We start from the raw sequence: 17696 nt of genomic DNA, 5'->3' as shown, positions 1-17696 counted from the left end.
CCCCTGCCTCTAGCTGCAATCGACACGATTGAGGGCGGCGGCGGAGACCTTGACTAGGACCTCGTCATCGCCGGCGATGCGATCGTCGACGAATTGTAGCTGGAGGACCTCAGGGCCGCCGTAGCTCATTATCACCACCGCTTTCATCGCTGGCCGTTAGGTTTTCTAAGGCTTCTGGAGAGTGAAGGAGGGGGAACTGATTGGAATTTGGAGGCCGTATGCAGCCTGTGGTTAAATCTAAAATAATACAGATATAAAACAGCAAAAACCGAATAGAAAATTGAAGGGTAGTAATTTAAAATTTCCCAACTCAGCTATTGTGCGTTTGTAAAACATTGTACTTAAAGCATTATTTGGCCTACTCCGGTGTAAATATTCTAAGACCAAATTGCTTCCAAGAACAGTAGTCCAGTACTCTGGTGTGCACCGACCCAGTACTGTCAAGATCTCCTCGATCTATAAAGAAAAGATCTCCTCGATCTATAAAGAAAAGATCTCCTCGATCTATAAGGCAAAGATCTCCTCGATCTACCAGGCAAAAAATCTCCTCGATCTATCAGGCAAAAGATCTCCTCGATCTATCAGGAAAAAGATCTCCTCGATCTATCAGGCAAAATTCATATAAGCACCAGCTATTTTACAATCTATATCTGTATATATTGATTGTTATTTTTAGAATAAATTTTTCTTAAGGATTTAGGGTCTATTTATAGTGTTTGGGAAAACACTATGCACTAATAAAATAAAAATATTTTACTATGCATGTGAGGCCCACGTCTTAAAATTTTTTCGGTGGGACCCACAACTTTTGAAAAAAAATTAAAAACATGGGCTGCTCTTCAATCAGCAGCCCATGTGAGGAATATTAAAAATAATAATATTCAACAATCCTTCACAAATTCTTTTTTTAAAACTAGTATCGTGTAACAGTGCCGTCGTTTCAATCGTTATGCATAAGGAAGATGTCACAAGGACTTGAATCCTCTTTAGACCAGCTGAATAAAAGATAGGTGCATGGTGTCGTAGAGACTTGAACCAGTATATGTCTAAAAATTCAGCGATCACACAAGATCAAACTTATTTGTGGTAGTTTTCACTTTGAACCACACTTTCCTTTATCTTTGCCTTTACCTTGTCTTTGCCTTTGCCTTTGCACATTTATGGCCCTGTGCATGTCCTGGTTTCTGCTAGGGCTATTGGTATCTTTCCACAAGACACCATAGGAGACGGCCAAATCTCCACCCATGCATAGGTGAGTTCTTTAGGCATGTTCCTATCAAACATCCCGCATCCGAAATGCTTTGAACTCATTAAGGCTTAAGAGCCATCCTCTCTCATGATAGGATTCTAGGTGAAAAGATCAAAGTTTTACTTGGATAGTTCAGCCAGGTAAGGATAGTATTAGAGGTTGATCAAAGATCAATTAAGTACCTCGTTCCTTATGGAGCGCGTTACGTAACCTTCAAACCTTGCCTTAGACACCGACTAATCCAAGAAAACTTAAACCCTTTCACTTGTAAATCTTACTTTACTTGTGAACCATTTATCTTGTCATTAGTAGCATAAGCTTTGAACTAATAACTAGATGTAAATGGTAAGTATTTGTAAGACTCACCAAACTTTGAAATCTTATTTGAATTTTGAACCAATTATCTTACTATTAGTAGCATAATCTTTGAACTAATAATTTAATAAACATGGTAAGTATTTGTAAGACTTACAAAACTTTGAGACCCATTCCAGTAGACGTCCTTTCGACTATGTCCTTTTTTAGACCCTTAGTCAAAGGATCAACCACATTCTCTGAAGATCGGACGTTAATCACAGAGATGACTCCTTGACAAATGAGCTCTCTCAAATAGCCATGCTTCAGACGAATGGTCCGCTTCTTTCTATTAAACAACGAGTTCGCTGCCACAACACCCATTGCCTGATTATCACAATAGATTGACAATAGATAGTAATTGCGCCTTACAATTTCATCAATGGAAGGTCTCGGAGAATACAACTGAGCCACTCATCTTTATCTCCTGCAACACAGAGTGCGAAGAATTTAGATTCCATCGATGACTGTGCAATCATGGTCTGCTTCTTAGACTTTCACGAGACGACACCCTCGTGCGAATACGTACCTTGTCCACATGCTGCGAAGCAGCCCCTGATGCCTCTGTGCGAAGTACAAAGTGCGCCTAACAAAGCGCCACTTAGCGCCTCCACCCAATTAGCCCCAATCCCGGCACATTGGCCCACGGTCCACGGCCCACGACCTATGACCCACTAATACTTATGAGGAATTAATTTAAATAAAACACTTCTCGGCTTCCCATTGGCAAGCCTCGAACAAGGAACCTTTTGAAACAGCAAAACATAAACTTTCCACTAGGCTACTAAGCATTTATGAAAAGTACTTGTAGTTAATATATATATAGTTTGAAAACTCATTTTGGAAAGCAGTTTTTGACCAAAAAATCCAACAATCCCCCACAAGTTTTTAAACTAGTGTTGTGTAATGATGTTGTTGTTTCAATCGTTATGCATAAGGTAGATGTCGTAAGGACTTGAATCCCCATTAGACCAACTGAATAAAAGATAGGTGCATGGTGTCGCAGAGACTTGAACCAGCACATGTCTAAAAATTCAGCGATCACACAAGATCAAACTTATTTGTGGTAGTTTTCACTTTGAACCACACTTTCCTTTATCTTTGCCTTTACCTTGTCTTTGCCTTTGCCTTTGCACATTTATGGCCCTGTGCATGTCCTGGTTTCTGCTAGGGCTATTGGTATCTTTCCACAAGACACCATAGGAGACGGCCAAATCTCCACCCATGCATAGGTGAGTTCTTTAGGCATGTTCCTATCAAACATCCCGCATCCGAAATGCTTTGAACTCATTAAGGCTTAAGAGCCATCCTCTCTCATGATAGGATTCTAGGTGAAAAGATCAAAGTTTTACTTGGATAGTTCAGCCAGGTAAGGATAGTATTAGAGGTTGATCAAAGATCAATTAAGTACCTCGTTCCTTATGGAGCGCGTTACGTAACCTTCAAACCTTGCCTTAGACACCGACTAATCCAAGAAAACTTAAACCCTTTCACTTGTAAATCTTACTTTACTTGTGAACCATTTATCTTGTCATTAGTAGCATAAGCTTTGAACTAATAACTAGATATAAATAGTAAGTATTTGTAAGACTACCAACTTTTACAAATCTTATTTGAATTTTGAACCAATTATCTTACTATTAGTAGCATAATCTTTGAACTAATAATTTAATAAACATGGTAAGTATTTGTAAGACTTACAAAACTTTGAGACCCATTCCAGTAGACGTCCTTTCGACTATGTCCTTTTTTAGACCCTTAGTCAAAGGATCAACCACATTCTCTGAAGATCGGACGTTAATCACAGAGATGACTCCTTGACAAATGAGCTCTCTCAAATAGCCATGCTTCAAACGAATGGTCCGCTTTTTTTCATTGAACAATGAGTTCGCTACCAGATCACTCGTCGCTTGATTATCATAATAGATAGTAATTAGACCTTGCAATTCCGTCAATGGAAGGTCTCGGAGAAAACAACTGAGCCATTCAGCTTCATCTCCTGCAGCACAGAGTGCGAAGAACTCAAATTCCATCGATGACTGTGCAATCATGGTCTACTTCTTAGACTTCCACGAGACGGCAGATCCACCATAGTAAAGACAAATCCTCCAGTAGATCTGCACTCATCTGGTTCTGAGCACCAGCTCTCATCTGAATAGCTTTTGATTATAGCCGGATATCCAGTATATAATAGGTCCAGACCTGTAGTTCCTTTCAAGTATCTCATCAATCTCTGGACAGCATCCTAATGAAGCTTTCCAGGATTACTTGTGAACCTACTAAACATTCCTATAGCGAATGCTATATCTGGCCTTGTGCAGCTCATCGCGTACATAAGACTCCTAATGATCTTTGAGTACCTTAGCTGCTCTACTGGTCTTCCAGTGTTCGGTTGAAGCTTCTTGTTGTAATCATATGACACTGATAGTTCTGGAAAGTCATTGTAGCCATACTTCCTTAGCATTCTCTCGACATAATGAGATTGAGACAATCCAATACCCTCTTCAGAGTATATGATTTTGATTTCGAGAATCACGTTCGTAGTTCCAAGGTCTTTCATGCTGAACTATGCTGAAAGAAATTTCTTGGTAGATATTACTATCTCCAAATCACTCCCAATGATGAGCATATCATCCACATAGAGGCAGATGACCACCATCTTTCTTTTAGCGACCTTGATATATAGGCACTTGTCAGATTTACTGACTTGATTTCTAATGTTACGAACAACCCCATCGAACTTCTCATGCCAGAGTTTTGGTGCCTGCTTAAGTCTATATAAAGACTTAACAAGTTTACAAACCTTACCAACTGGAGCATCAAGTCCTTCTGGTTTCTTCATGTAGATCTCTTCTGTGAGATCTCCATTGAGAAAGATAGTCTTCATATCCATCTGATGTATGACAAACCTTTTAATCACTGCCCATGTGATAAGCACTCTGATGGTAGTGATCCTGCAAACTGGTGCATAGATATCAAAGAAATCCATACCTTCTTTCTGAGATAATCCTTTTGCCACCAATCTTGCTTTGTACTTTTTAATAGTACAATCAGGACGGAGGTTCTTCTTAAAGATTTAATTGCAACTAATAGGCCTTGCACCTTCAGGTACATCCACCAGCTCCCAAGTATGACTTTGGATCAATAAATCCATCTCATCATCTATAGCTTCTTTCCACAGAAGAACGTCTGTTGACTGCATTGCTTCTTGAAAGTATGTGGGTCTCCTTCCACATTATAGGTGATGAAGTCATTTCCAAAATCTTTCTATCTTCTGATACGCTTGGAAGATGATTCGATAACTCCTTCATCATTGATATTTTTAGTTTTTTACGAAACTGGCTCCTCTGGTGCATCTGATGTACTAGCATTCACTGCTACATCTTTAAGCAATAAGCCTTTATGTTTGATAAACTTATCCTTAAAGAATTCTGCATCTCGAGCTTCAATGATAGAGTTAGTTCCAAGAACCAGGAACCTGCAAGCATTGCTATCTTTAGCGAAGTCAAGAAACACACATTTGTTAGCCTTTGGTCCGAGCTTAGGCCTTCTGATATCTGAAATTCAAACATATGTGAGACACCCCACACTTTGAAATTATCCAAATTGTTTGGATATCCTAACCATAACTGATGAAGAGTACTATCAGTTTTGGAGTAGGATACTCTGCTTAGAATCTAGTTTGTCATCAACAAAGCCTCTCCCCAATAGCAGGTAGGAAGACCAGATGTGATTAGCATCGAATTCACCATCTCGGTCAATGTGCAATTTTTTCTTTCTGCAATCCCATTAGATTACGGAGAATATGGAGCAGTAGTTTCAGCAATGATTCCATGCTCCTTGAAGTATGTTTCCGTCTCCTTAGACCGGTATTCTTCTCCTCTGTCGTTCCTGAGTCTTTTCATATGCAATCCAAGTTGCTTCTCTACTCGAGTCTGAAACTCGACAAACTTGCTGAAGGCTTCATCTTTAGATTTCAGCAGGTAAATGTGGTAGAAGCGAGAATGGTCGTCAATGAAGGTGATGACGTACTTCTTGCCGCCACGAGTGACGAAGCTCTTGAAGTCACAAGTATCTGAATAAATTAGATCTAACAGGTTGGTGCTCCTCGTGACACTTGAAAATGGGTTCCTCGTCAGCTTTGCTTGTGCGTAAACTTCACACTTCTCAGGTTTGTTACCCCCATGTTTTGGAAGTAATCCTAACTTCTCCATGCTGGATAATTTTTTATAATTTACATGTCCCAGCCTATTGTGCCATAACACAGAGGAGTAAGTAGAAGAGGATACTTCATTTACAATGGGGTTGGGTGTACTCGTACTGATTTTATACATGCCATCAGTACGATATGCATTGCCAAAATTCATTTTCTTGAAGGATAATACAATCTTTCCTCCTTGGAAATCTAGCCTCATGCCTGCATCACACAGCATGCTTCCAGAGACTAAGTTTTTGTCAATTGAGGGAACGTGTTTCATATCTTTCAATGTGAGAGTCTTTCCCAAAGAAAGAGTCAGCACCACAGTCCCAGTTCCAAGAACAGGAATCACAGAACGATCAGCCATTGATACGTTCTATTTGGTAGCAACATAAGAAGAGAACTTATCTCTATTGGAGCATACATGATAAGTAGCACCCGTATCTAACCATCAACTAGAGATGTTGCTTGGAGTTGTTACCTGGAAGAGCATAGCCACACAATCATCAACTTGATTGACATTGTGCGTTGTTTCCTTCTTTGGTACTTTACAGTCTTTGGCAAAATGTCATTGCTTCCCACAGTTGAAGCATTTGTCGCTCCTCTTGAACTCCTTCTTCTGAATGTTTAGGTTCTTCAGATTTTGGTTCTTCTTTCTGTTAAAAGACTTCTTTTTCTTGAAAGATTAATTATTACCCTTTTCAGAGTTAGCAACCACCATGTTAGCAAACGCCTTCTGCTTATCAATGAGCTCAGTCTTCTGTAGGCGTATAAAATTGCTTATAGATCCCTTAGCATAGCTCAGCACAAACCGACGAACCAACGAGGCGACGAGGTTAACAAATCGCACGCAAACAACGGAATAGATCCACTCGCGTGCGGAATCAAGCTAACGGGTTGAAGAGTCAACGAGTCATCCATCAAAGGGCAGACTCGGACGAATCACGATCGAATCAAGATCAGTTTCGGACTCGAACTCAGGAGTGGATTTACTGCCAAATTAGGAATCAGATTTACTGCCAAATCAGATCAACAAATCAGAGTCTAAGTTAACTGAATCACGGACAGAACCGAAGAACGGATACAATGACAAAACGACAAAACCCAACGCCTAAGGGGGGCTCGGCCAAGGCCGAGCCACCCATGGGTGGCTCGGCCCGTTCTCGGTGAGCGTCCACGTCACAAAAGGCAGGAGTTCGAGAGAGGTAAAGATCAGATCTGAGATCTACACGAGATCATACTCCGGATCAAAGCTTGGTCTTTGATCCCGAGAACTAAGGGCGATTATTTCCTTGGTGAATTAATCCCCCCCGGCTATTATTTCCTTCGCGAAATAATACCCGTCAAATCGTGTAGATCCGACCGGATCTAGATCGCGCGGTGGTCCACGGATTAACCTGGCGTTGGCAAAGAACCCACATCAAGCGAGCGACCGCAAAACAGGAGCTCGTGATTCGTTCGGAAGGAAAGTTGTAATCTTTTTCTTTTTCTTTGATTTCGTTGTAACCGGATCTAAAAAAGACCGGATCTTTTATAACCAAAAAGCAATTACTTGAGATAACAATGAATTCAATGAAGGCAATTTTCACAGCGAACAATCTGGCGACCACAGTGGGAGCCGCCGATCTCGCTGCCGAGATCATCACGTCGCAGCCGCGGATCTCAATCCCGGTCGAGGAGGAGGTCGAGTATGAATTCGGCCAGGCCAAGTTCGAGGAGTATCTCTCATCCTCGTCTGGATCTACCTCCCCCCGCAAGTCCAAGAAGCTCTCCTCCAGGAGAAAAGCTCGTTGGTTCGAAGAAGTTCAGAACGCCAACGAAGCTCTCACCCGGCTGACGCCAAAGTTGCGTCAGGTGAAGTTCCACCGACCTCTAACGAGGTCAAACCTATTCCAGCCGACGCCTCTACTGTTAAGGGCGTTGTGACTCTCTCAAAGAGAGCCCGCCAGAGGCGACATCAACGCCTTGCGCGGCAATTCGCTAAGGCGATGGAGTCCACGGACGGAGTCCGCTACAACGCGGATCTGAAGAATAGGAGAGGCAAACAGCCTCAACAACTGAAGAATGGCGGTTCCTCCAAGCCGCCGACGAACGTATGGATCCGGGTCAAACGGAACCGTTCGACACTTGAAGAGCGGATTCACAAACGCCGCGCACTGCTTGCACAAGCAAAAATCCTTATGCAGAAGGCCGAAGAATTGAAGAAAGAAAAAGTGGCCAAAAAGCCTCCATCAACCCGCCAAGTGTGGAGGCCGAAGCAGCCTCCAACTAAAGTTCAATCCCCGGCGAAACAACCCATATCGCCGATAATTCCAGCAACTACTCCGGGAGATCAAGCAGAATCATCCCGAAAGAAGAAGCTAGTTTTGGAGCGTCTCGGTCCACTTCCCGATGAGCGGGTCAAGGCTCCAGTTCAAGAGCGTTTGGGCCCGATAAAGAAGCCCCGAACGACGCAACATGCTGAGGGTCGCTGTTACCCTCAACATGACAAAGAGACCAGGGCAGCTACGCGCACCAACTTGCGCATTGAAGTCCAGGAGCCCGCCGAGAACTCACGCCCAAAAAGGGATGTTACGAGGCGCGTGACTTTCGAAAGCTTCTCCCTCAGAAGGAAACATTATCGTCTGATGACGATAGTGTTATACCTGAGAAGTCGTGCCAACACACGATAGGTTACTCTGATCGTCAAGCAGACGAGTTGTACTATCGTGCTGGGGGTACGAATAAAACCAGGAAAAGGAGTCCCCGAGAACAGGAAACTCAGTGCCCCTGTTCCAAACTCATTCGGACAGTATTGTCTGAATGCAGCTGCATCAAGGCGGTCCCTGAACGAGTTTCGGTTTTCGAAAGGCTCAGTACCGAAACGCCAAAAACAAGGCCTAGGCGTTTCCGACGAAGAAGAACGGTGGTTGAAAATGGAGAATTTCTGAGTGTCACCACCAATATGACCAGCAGAGGGACATCGGCACGGGATAATCTCGAGTCGATTCTGAAAGCATCCCGGCCTAGAACCCGTCTGTAGTCCGGAACCATTAAGCGAGCAACCTATGGTAGGGTTCGGACAAGACTCCCTTCAAAAGATGAAGAATCTGATGCTGACTCCGCGGTTGCATCAGATAATACGGTGTCCAGCGAGGGACAACCCCGCGAGGCACTTATGATAAGTGCGGAGCAAGTGGCCAAAATGCTTGAAGACGCCTTAGCTAAGCAACAGGAAACCTTCAGGTTCAAAATGCAGATGGCCATGCAAAACATGAGAGAAATGCATGACCAACAAATCCAAGCATTGACGAACCAGCAAGGCGAACCAAGTCGTCGCAACCAAGTTCATCAGGAGGACGAGGATACGAATGAAGCTCGTAATACTAATAATCCTCCCGTCAATGCAGGGGGTGGTAACGAGAATGCCAATGCACTTGGGGGTAATCTCTGGCAATGAGCCTCTGATGGTGCGGTCATTCGTCGGCACTCTTCGCGGAGCCGCCTTCGATTGGTATCGCCGCCTCAAGCCAGGTAGCGTGAATAGTTGGGATGACATGGAAACCAAATTCCTCACCAACTTCTTTGACGACGACACAGAGATATCCATCGGATCGTTGCTGGACGAGAAGCAGAAAGACGGGGAATTGGTGGATACCTTCGTCAAAAGGTTCCGGAACAAGGCGATGAACTGCCGGGACCCGATCACCGAGGAATTCATTCTCCAGACCTGCCATAATAATCTGTCCTTGGACGTGTTGGAAGCAATGGGGACAGCACCGTCCAAGACATGGAAGGATCTGAAGGTCCGAGGAGAGCAAGCCGAGCGATTCCTCAGAAGAAAGAAGGCGGAGAGAGGCCAACAGGCGACAAATGCTCCAGCACAGAATTTCAACCCAAGGGGGAAAGGTAAGGCACACGCTAATGCAGTTGATGCTAATCAAACCTTTCAATTACAACCTCAGCAACAGCAGCAGCAGCAATGAGCGCCACAACAATCGCAGTCACAATGGCAACAACGGCCTCAAAAGCAGAAGTCTTCAGAGCCAAGATTTCCCAAAGTGTACTCCTTCAAAGATGACGAAGTTCCCGACATCTTTAAGTACTTGTTGGAGAACAACAAAATTCAGCTGCCAGCGATTGTGGATCAAGAAGGGGCTAGCAAAGTGACGGAACCGAAGTATTGTGCATACCATAGAGCGGTCCATCACCCTACAAAGTCATGCTACCACCTCAAGGACAAGATCCAGGCGCTAATTGATGTAGGCGTCATAACCCCGAAGTCGTCCAAGAATGTTGGAGCAAACACGGTTTCAATCAACTTTGGATCAGTGCCCGCAACGTGGTTTGAACCAAAACGCATCACCAAAGTGGGAATGAAGACAGTAAACGACGACCCGTATAGACAGCGCCAAAAAAGACTTGTGCCACATACAGCCCCAAACGGCGAAATCCTCTGGGTTCACCCCGACCTGACTGAAGATGAACAATGGGCCGGGTCGTCATCCAAGAAGAAGTCCAAAGGGAAAGGAAAGTCTTGCTGCGAAGTCTCTGCTATCCCAGGAGAAGATGACGAAAGAATCCTAGCTTTCCCGCTCTCTGAAGAAGAACAAGAAGTTTTTGCGACCCGAAGCGGGAATGAGTATCACTACAACTATCCACCACCTAGTGAGCAGGGGGTGAATAAACGGGGACTAACCAAAACTCTCACGGAGATGGGGGTGATTACAAGTCCTACACCGGGCGAAGAGGCTCGACGACAGCCGGTGAATAAACCGAAAGAAAAGAATCCCCAGGAAGTTCAAAATCCGAAGCAGTCTCATTTCAGTCGCCCGATTGGAAAAGACAATCCGGAAAGCTCGAAGACTCCGCAAGTCTTCGATATAATGGCTCAACTAGCCAATATTCCAACACGGATAACGCTGTATGAGTTGCTAGGGAGGCTTTGCAAGAAGCGTTGGCCAATTCAGAGGTGTTTCTGACTCAAATCAAGCCGGTGCCTGAACAGCCAGAACCGCTGAGTCAACAGTGCAACATAGCGACTAAGAACCTTCCCTGCATTACTTTCACCAAAGAGGATATGCAGACGAAGAATTCGAACCACGATCGACCGCTATACTTCATCGGGTACATCGGCTCCAGCAAAGTCAACCGAATCCAAGTGGATCCGGGTTCTGCTGTGAGTATTATGCCGCTTCGCTTGATGCATTTCCTCGGTATTCCAGTTAGCAAGTTGCCGTCCACAGGCACTGTTATCTACGGGTTCAACACCAGCGGGTCAAGACCTTTAGGTAAAATCCGGATAAAGTGTCAAATGGAAGATTTGAAGACAGAAGTCACATGTTATGTGATTGATGCTGAGACTTCGTATAACCTACTATTGGGTCGACCTTGGATCCATAGTAATATTATAATCCCCTCAACTCTCCATCAGTGTTTGAAATATGTCGGCGCTGATAATAGGGTTAGAACGGTGGTCGCGGATAAGAAATCATTTAAAGGGTATGAGAATTATTTCACTGATTCTCTCCTTTATGGTAACGAATCCGATACTGAATCATCGGCCCAAGGCACGGATAGCGGAGAAGAAGCTGATACCGAAGCCGGATTTGATTACAATGGAGGTTATGTTCTAAATGACATTGTACCCTTTGTAATCAACCTTGACGATGAACAAACGTCAGAAGGCAGTTGTAACTGGCAACTTACCAATAATGAAATAAATAACAATTTAGAGTACTCCCTGTCTCTTGATGATGTGATAACAGAATTGATGATAATCCTGATTTGTATATGCCGCTTCGGTCGTCCTATGTAACAAAGGAACGCCTCCAGCATTCTTTTGGAACAACCATGGTCGTCCCGAACAAATTAAGAGGTGCAAAAGTAGTGATTTACGGTAAAGGAAAAAAACTCCCCATTACCAGATCATTTCTTAAGCGAAGATGAAGATGATGACAAACCTGGTCGGCATTTATCTAAATATAGTCCGGAAGCGCGCAAGCTCATGGAAAAGCAGGGGTACGATTTCACACTCGGAGAAGGTCTATACTTCGATCGAGGTCCTCGTACTCCAGCCAAAGCGGTATACATACCAAAAGGGAAACCCGAGGATTATTATAAATACGGGCGAGGCTTAGGCTATGTTTCCTCGTCCGATGATGAATGTGGTTGGCAAATCATCGATCAAATTGCTAACAAAACTAAGAACGGATACTCTTCTGATTCTTTAGCTGGGGAAAGAATCCCCACTTTCCCGCTCTCTGAAGAAGAACAAGACACCGCCTCGATATCAAGCCGGATGCCAAACCTGTCAAGCAACAGCAAAGACGGTTTCGTCCGCAGATTATGGAAGCCATTGAGGCAGAGGTTAAGAAATTGATCGAATCAGGATTTATCCGAGAGGAGCAACATCCAGATTAGCTAGCTAATATCGTTCCAGTCATGAAGAAGAACAGTAAAATCAGGATTTGCATTGATTTTAGGGACCTGAATACGGCATGCCCAAAAGACGACTTTCCTCTCCCGATCACGGATGTCATTATCGACAATACATGCGGATTTGAGAGAATATCTTTTATGGATGGATTTTCAGGATATAACCAAATCAAGATGCACCCAGATGACGAGAAGCATACAGCATTCAGAATGCCCCTTGTTACACGGTGATGCCATTCGGTCTAAAGAACACATGCGCCACATATCAGCGAGCAATGACTAAGATTTTCCAAGAACATCTCAGGAAAACAGTCGAGTGCTACGTTGATGATTTGGTTGTAAAAAGCCGCAACAAAGAAGATCACATCAAGGACTTGAAGACGATGTTCGATCTTATGCGAAGTCATCAATTGAAGATGAACCCTACTAAATCCTTCCTTGGAATGTCTAGCGGAAAATTCCTTGGATTCGTCGTCACTACTAAAGCGAACTGCAACCTCCAAGGAATCTGAGAGAGCTTAGAGGATTGCAGGGGCGTTTAGCTTATATCCGGAGGTTCATCTCAAATCTTTCTGGGAAATGCCAACCTTTTTCTAAGCTAAACAAGAAAGGGGTGTCATTCATCTGGGACGACGCCTGCCAAAAAGCATTCGAGGATATCAAAACATATCTGATGAATCCTCCTGTTCTCGTTGCACCAAAATCAGGTAAACCGTTCTTGATTTACATCAAGGCGATGAATCACTCGATAAGTGCTTTACTAGCACAGAACGACAATAACGGTCACGAACAGGCAGTTTATTACCTAAGTCGGACCTTGATAGGCACCGAGTCTCGATATCCGATGATCGAGAAAGAGTGCCTCGCATTGGTATTCGCGATGCAAAAGATGCGATATTACTTGGTTGGACAGACGATTTACGTCATTTCCAATGTTAATCCAGTACGGGTGTTTATGACGCAACCGACCTCTATGAATTGGCGGTTAGCGAAATGGGCCCTTCTCTTGTCCCAATATGATTTTCACTTCAAGCAACAGAAGTCGATCAAAGGACAAGCGATTTGTGATCTTTTGGCGACAAACCCGACCACAGATACGGCAGAAGTATATGATGACTTGCTGGATGAAACCCACGAGGTTAACACGACGTCACACCAACAAGTATGGCAATTATATTTTGATGGTGCTTCGAGGGCAGTTAATAGGGTAATAACCCCAGGAGGTTCTACAGTTTCCTCCAGGGTTGGGGTTGTCTTAATCTCCCCGGGGAAGCATGTGATGCCTCGAGCTTATTCATTGACTAGTCCGTGCTCCAATAACGTAGCCGAGTACAACGCGCTTCTCATTGGGTTTAGTTTCACTAAGGAGCTGGGGGTCGAATATCTCGAAGCCTTTGGGGATTCTCAACTGATAGTCAACCAAGTCCGTGGAGAGTATGAAGTCAGGAACCAAGACCTGATCCCGTACCACCAGGAGGCCATCAAAATAGCAGAATCTTTTGAAGAATTCTTTATTGATTGAATATATCCCTCGTCTCCAGAACGCTTATGCGGATGCACTGGCAGCACTAGCGGTATCACTTGCGCAGCCTCCCGAAACTAAACTATTAGTCACAGTAAGGACGCATCAACTCTGCATACCCATATACGATATGGATACTGAAGAGGAAGATGATAGAGACATAAGCGCCAAGGAGGTGAACTCAACTCGAATTGGGTCTGAGTCCCAAGATTGGCGTTTTCCTATCATTGACTACGTCCAATATGATATTTTGCCAGAAGACGTAAAAGAAAGGGAATCAATCCGTCGAAGAGCACCAAGATTCTTCTATAATACCGAGACTCATACGTTATACCGTAGAGGGTACGGTGGTTTGTTACTCCGATGCCTTTCGAACAAAGAAGCAGAAGAAGTTCTTAAAGAAGCGCACGAAGGAGAATGTGGTGCGCATCAGCCCGGTCCCAAACTGTATGATCGCATCAGGAGAATGGGATATTTTTAGCCAACAATGGTTCGTGACGCAATCGAATACCCCCGAGAGTGTCATGCTTGTCAAATACATGCAAATTAACCACGTCTTGGCCGTTCGAGATATGGGGCATGGACATTGTCGGTCCTATTTTTCCCCCTTCAGTCAAAGGTGATCGATTTATTCTCGCAATCACGGACTACTTTTCAAAGTGGGCTGAAGCAATTCCGCTTAGAGAAGTGAAGACGAACAACGTCATCAATTTCATCAAGCATCATGTCATATACCGACACGGCGTGCCAAGAAGGATCATTCATGACAACGGTCCACAATTCATAAGCAACGCTTTCATCAGGTTTTGTGACAAGTTCAAAATTGAAGATGTGTCGTCGACAGCTTATTATCCCGCTGCGAATGGATTAGCTGAGGCGTTCAACAAGACGATCATTAAGATCCTGTCAAAGCTCGTGAAGACCAATAAAAGAGACTGGGACGATAAACTCGGTGAAGCACTCTGGGCTTATCGCACCACCATACGAACACATACGGGAGCTACCCCATATTCGTTGGTATACGGATGTGAAGCTGTACTACCATTGGAGATTCAAATCCCATCCCTTCGGATCGCCCTCGCAACTGAGATGACGACAGAAGAACAGCATAAAAAACGTCTCGAAGAACTCGAGAGGTTGGATGAAAAGCGCTTGGAGGCTCAACAACAAATTGAGTTTTATCAAGCCAGAATATCTAAAACTTGGGGAGGCACTCTGGGCTTATCGCACCACCATACGCACTCCTACGGGAGCTACTCCGTACTCGTTAGTATATGGATGCGAAGCGGTGCTACCTTTGGAAATTCAAATTCCCTCCCTTCGGATCGCTCTCGCAACGGAGATGACGACCGAAGAACAACATCAGAAGCGTCTCGAAGAGCTCGAGAGGCTGGATGAAAAGCGTTTGGAGGCTCAACAACACATCGAGTTTTACCAAGCCAGGATGTCAAGGGCTTTTAACAAAAGAGTCCGACAGAGAAGCTTCAAGGAAGGAGATCTGGTCCTCGCTGCTCGCCGACCAATAATTCTCACCTCCAAGAAGAAAGGTAAATTCGAACCCAAATGGGAAGGACCGTTTGTAATAGACACAGTCTATTCAAACGGCGCTTACCGTCTGATTTCCCTAGAGGGCGCCAGGCAATTAATGCCAATAAATGGGAAGTTCCTGAAAAAGTACTATCCCTAGTACATTCAGGATAACTCGTTTACCGGGAAGTTCCTTGAAGAATATTACACTTAATATTCTAGAGGATAACCCAAAATCATTGTCTCCACCAAAATCCCTCACTGATCAGTTTCAATTGACAGTGAGTCCACCAAAAGTATCCATCTGGCCCTCTTGACTCTTTCCATAGACAAGAGGTCCATTTTCAGTTCGGAGTCCCCTTTCGATAAACGAAAGAACTCCCCTCCTTTCTCTTTGGTTAAACTTTTTTTTTATAGTTATAATCAAAGTTGAAATTTCGCTTCGATAAACGAAGAATTCATCTTTCGATCAGATAACCAATCCTATAAAAGGTAAGTTTATCTAGATCTTCCAGATTCTCGGAGTGGACACCCCACTTCTAGTTTCTTCTTCGCTGGAAATAGAATATAAAATTCTTCCTTTCCAGGATCAGGGAATAGAATATAAAATTCTTCCTTCCTTGTTTTCGGGTTCGCCTTCACCCTAAAAGAAGACCGGGAAATAGAATATAAAATTCTTCCTTTCCCACACCAACCTTTTCCAAGAATTTGTCAATCAGAATTCCAGTCTAGGAAGTTTATCCCGAATCCTAAGCAGGGATAAGTCTGCGCCTAACACGCGCTGCCGGTTTAGTCTTTTTCCGTAGAAAAAGACGCCAGAGTTTGATTCTGGGGTATTCTATCCTAAAACCTAAGCAGGGATAAGTCTGCGCCTAACCCGCGCTGCCGGTTAGTTCTTAACCGTTAAAAAGAACACCCGTTCACATATTCAACATTGTGACAGGTTGTTATTAATAACACCAGAATCCATGCCTTACACGCATGGGGAATTTCATCCTGAATCCTAGGAAAGGATATGCCGACGCCTAACACGCGTCGTCGGTTTAGTCTTTCTCCGTGGAAGAAGACACCAGAGTTCGATTCTGGGGTATTTTATCCCGAAGCCTAAGTAGGGATAAGTCAGCGTCTAAAACACGTTGCTGGGCAGCCTATTCCCATAACAATGGCGAAGTCTACGTATTCGAAGTCGTAGCATCAAGTCTAAGGGAGTTCATTCCTTTAGCACAACGTTACATGCGGAACGGACTTAGACAATTCGCATGCTAGCCCGACTCAAACGGTAATCGGTAAAGGCTTATCAAACCCGTTGAAGGCTGGGGGTTAGCCAAAAATCCTAAAGTCAACACCTAACACGTGTCGCCGGGTAGCCTATTCCCGTAACAATGGCGAAGTCTACGTATTCAAAGTCATAGCATCAAGTCTAAAGGAGTTCATTCCTTTAGCACAACGTTACATGCGGAACGGATTTAGACAATTCGCATGCTAGCCTGACTCAAACGGTAATCGGTAAAGGCTTATCAAACCCATTGAAGGCTGAGGGTTTGCCAAAAATCCTAAAAGTATTATGGTCAATCATTTCAAACAGAATGAGGAATCATAATAAAGACAAAGATAAAAACCGGTTCCACTAAGAAAATCAAAAGTCAGAGTATTCAGCAAATAAAATCATACATCAAGAACATGGCCAAAAATCTGCTGATTAAGCCTAGACAGCTTCTCATCATAAGCTTGCCTTAGCTCAGCTCTGATGGACTCCTCAGTGGTGGCTAAAGTCTTCGCAGCAACCTCCTCTGTCTCAAACAGCTTCTGTTTCAAGGACTTCAGCTCATCAGATAAAGCGGTGTGCGCCTACTGATCCTGTATCTTCGTCATCTGAAGAATACTCAAAGTCTCCTCTTTCTCACGAAGTTCTCTTCGGAGCTGGTCTATCTGGGTCTCACAAGAAGCAATCGAAGAATCAAGCTCGTCGAGTGAAGATGACCTAATAGCAAGGTTAGCCTCAACTCGATTTACCCGGTCCCGCTGCACCTGAATGTCGAACTCAGCAAGAAACCTAGTATCGCGCCATGTCTGTAAGCGAGTATCCAACTCGGCAGCGATGAATGAAGAGGCACCTGCATCCCGGAGCTCACGAAACGTTTGAAGCTCACGCTCTAGGCAGTCAAGATCATCGACAATAGCCTTCGCCAAATCCGGGTACCCTGCATCCTTTATTGAATTTATCTTATGATCAAGGAACGGCTTAAACTGGTGAAGAGAAAGCCCGCCGTGGAAAAGTTTGCCAACCATAGCGTTCACAAAGGAGAAGAAGGAACGGATCTCTATACAGATGACAATCTTCTCTGGGTCGTTGTCTGATAATAACTCCTTCACAAGGACATGAAGCCGAGAAGAAAGCTCTACACAAAAAGGAGAAATCCGTCAAAAGT

The 17696-nt window shown here is 44.0% G+C and overlaps 1 pseudogene; it reads right to left on the bottom strand.

Moving 5' to 3' along the window:
• The window catches only part of LOC109821667, a 14855-nt pseudogene extending 14708 nt beyond the window's left edge, over window positions 1-147 (bottom strand).

The sequence above is a fragment of the Asparagus officinalis genome, chromosome 8 (genome assembly GCF_001876935.1).
Source record: "Asparagus officinalis chromosome 8, Aspof.V1, whole genome shotgun sequence".
NCBI lineage: Eukaryota > Viridiplantae > Streptophyta > Magnoliopsida > Asparagales > Asparagaceae > Asparagus > Asparagus officinalis.
Note: the sequence above shows the minus strand (reverse complement) of the source record. Positions and strands in the feature narration are given on the sequence as shown.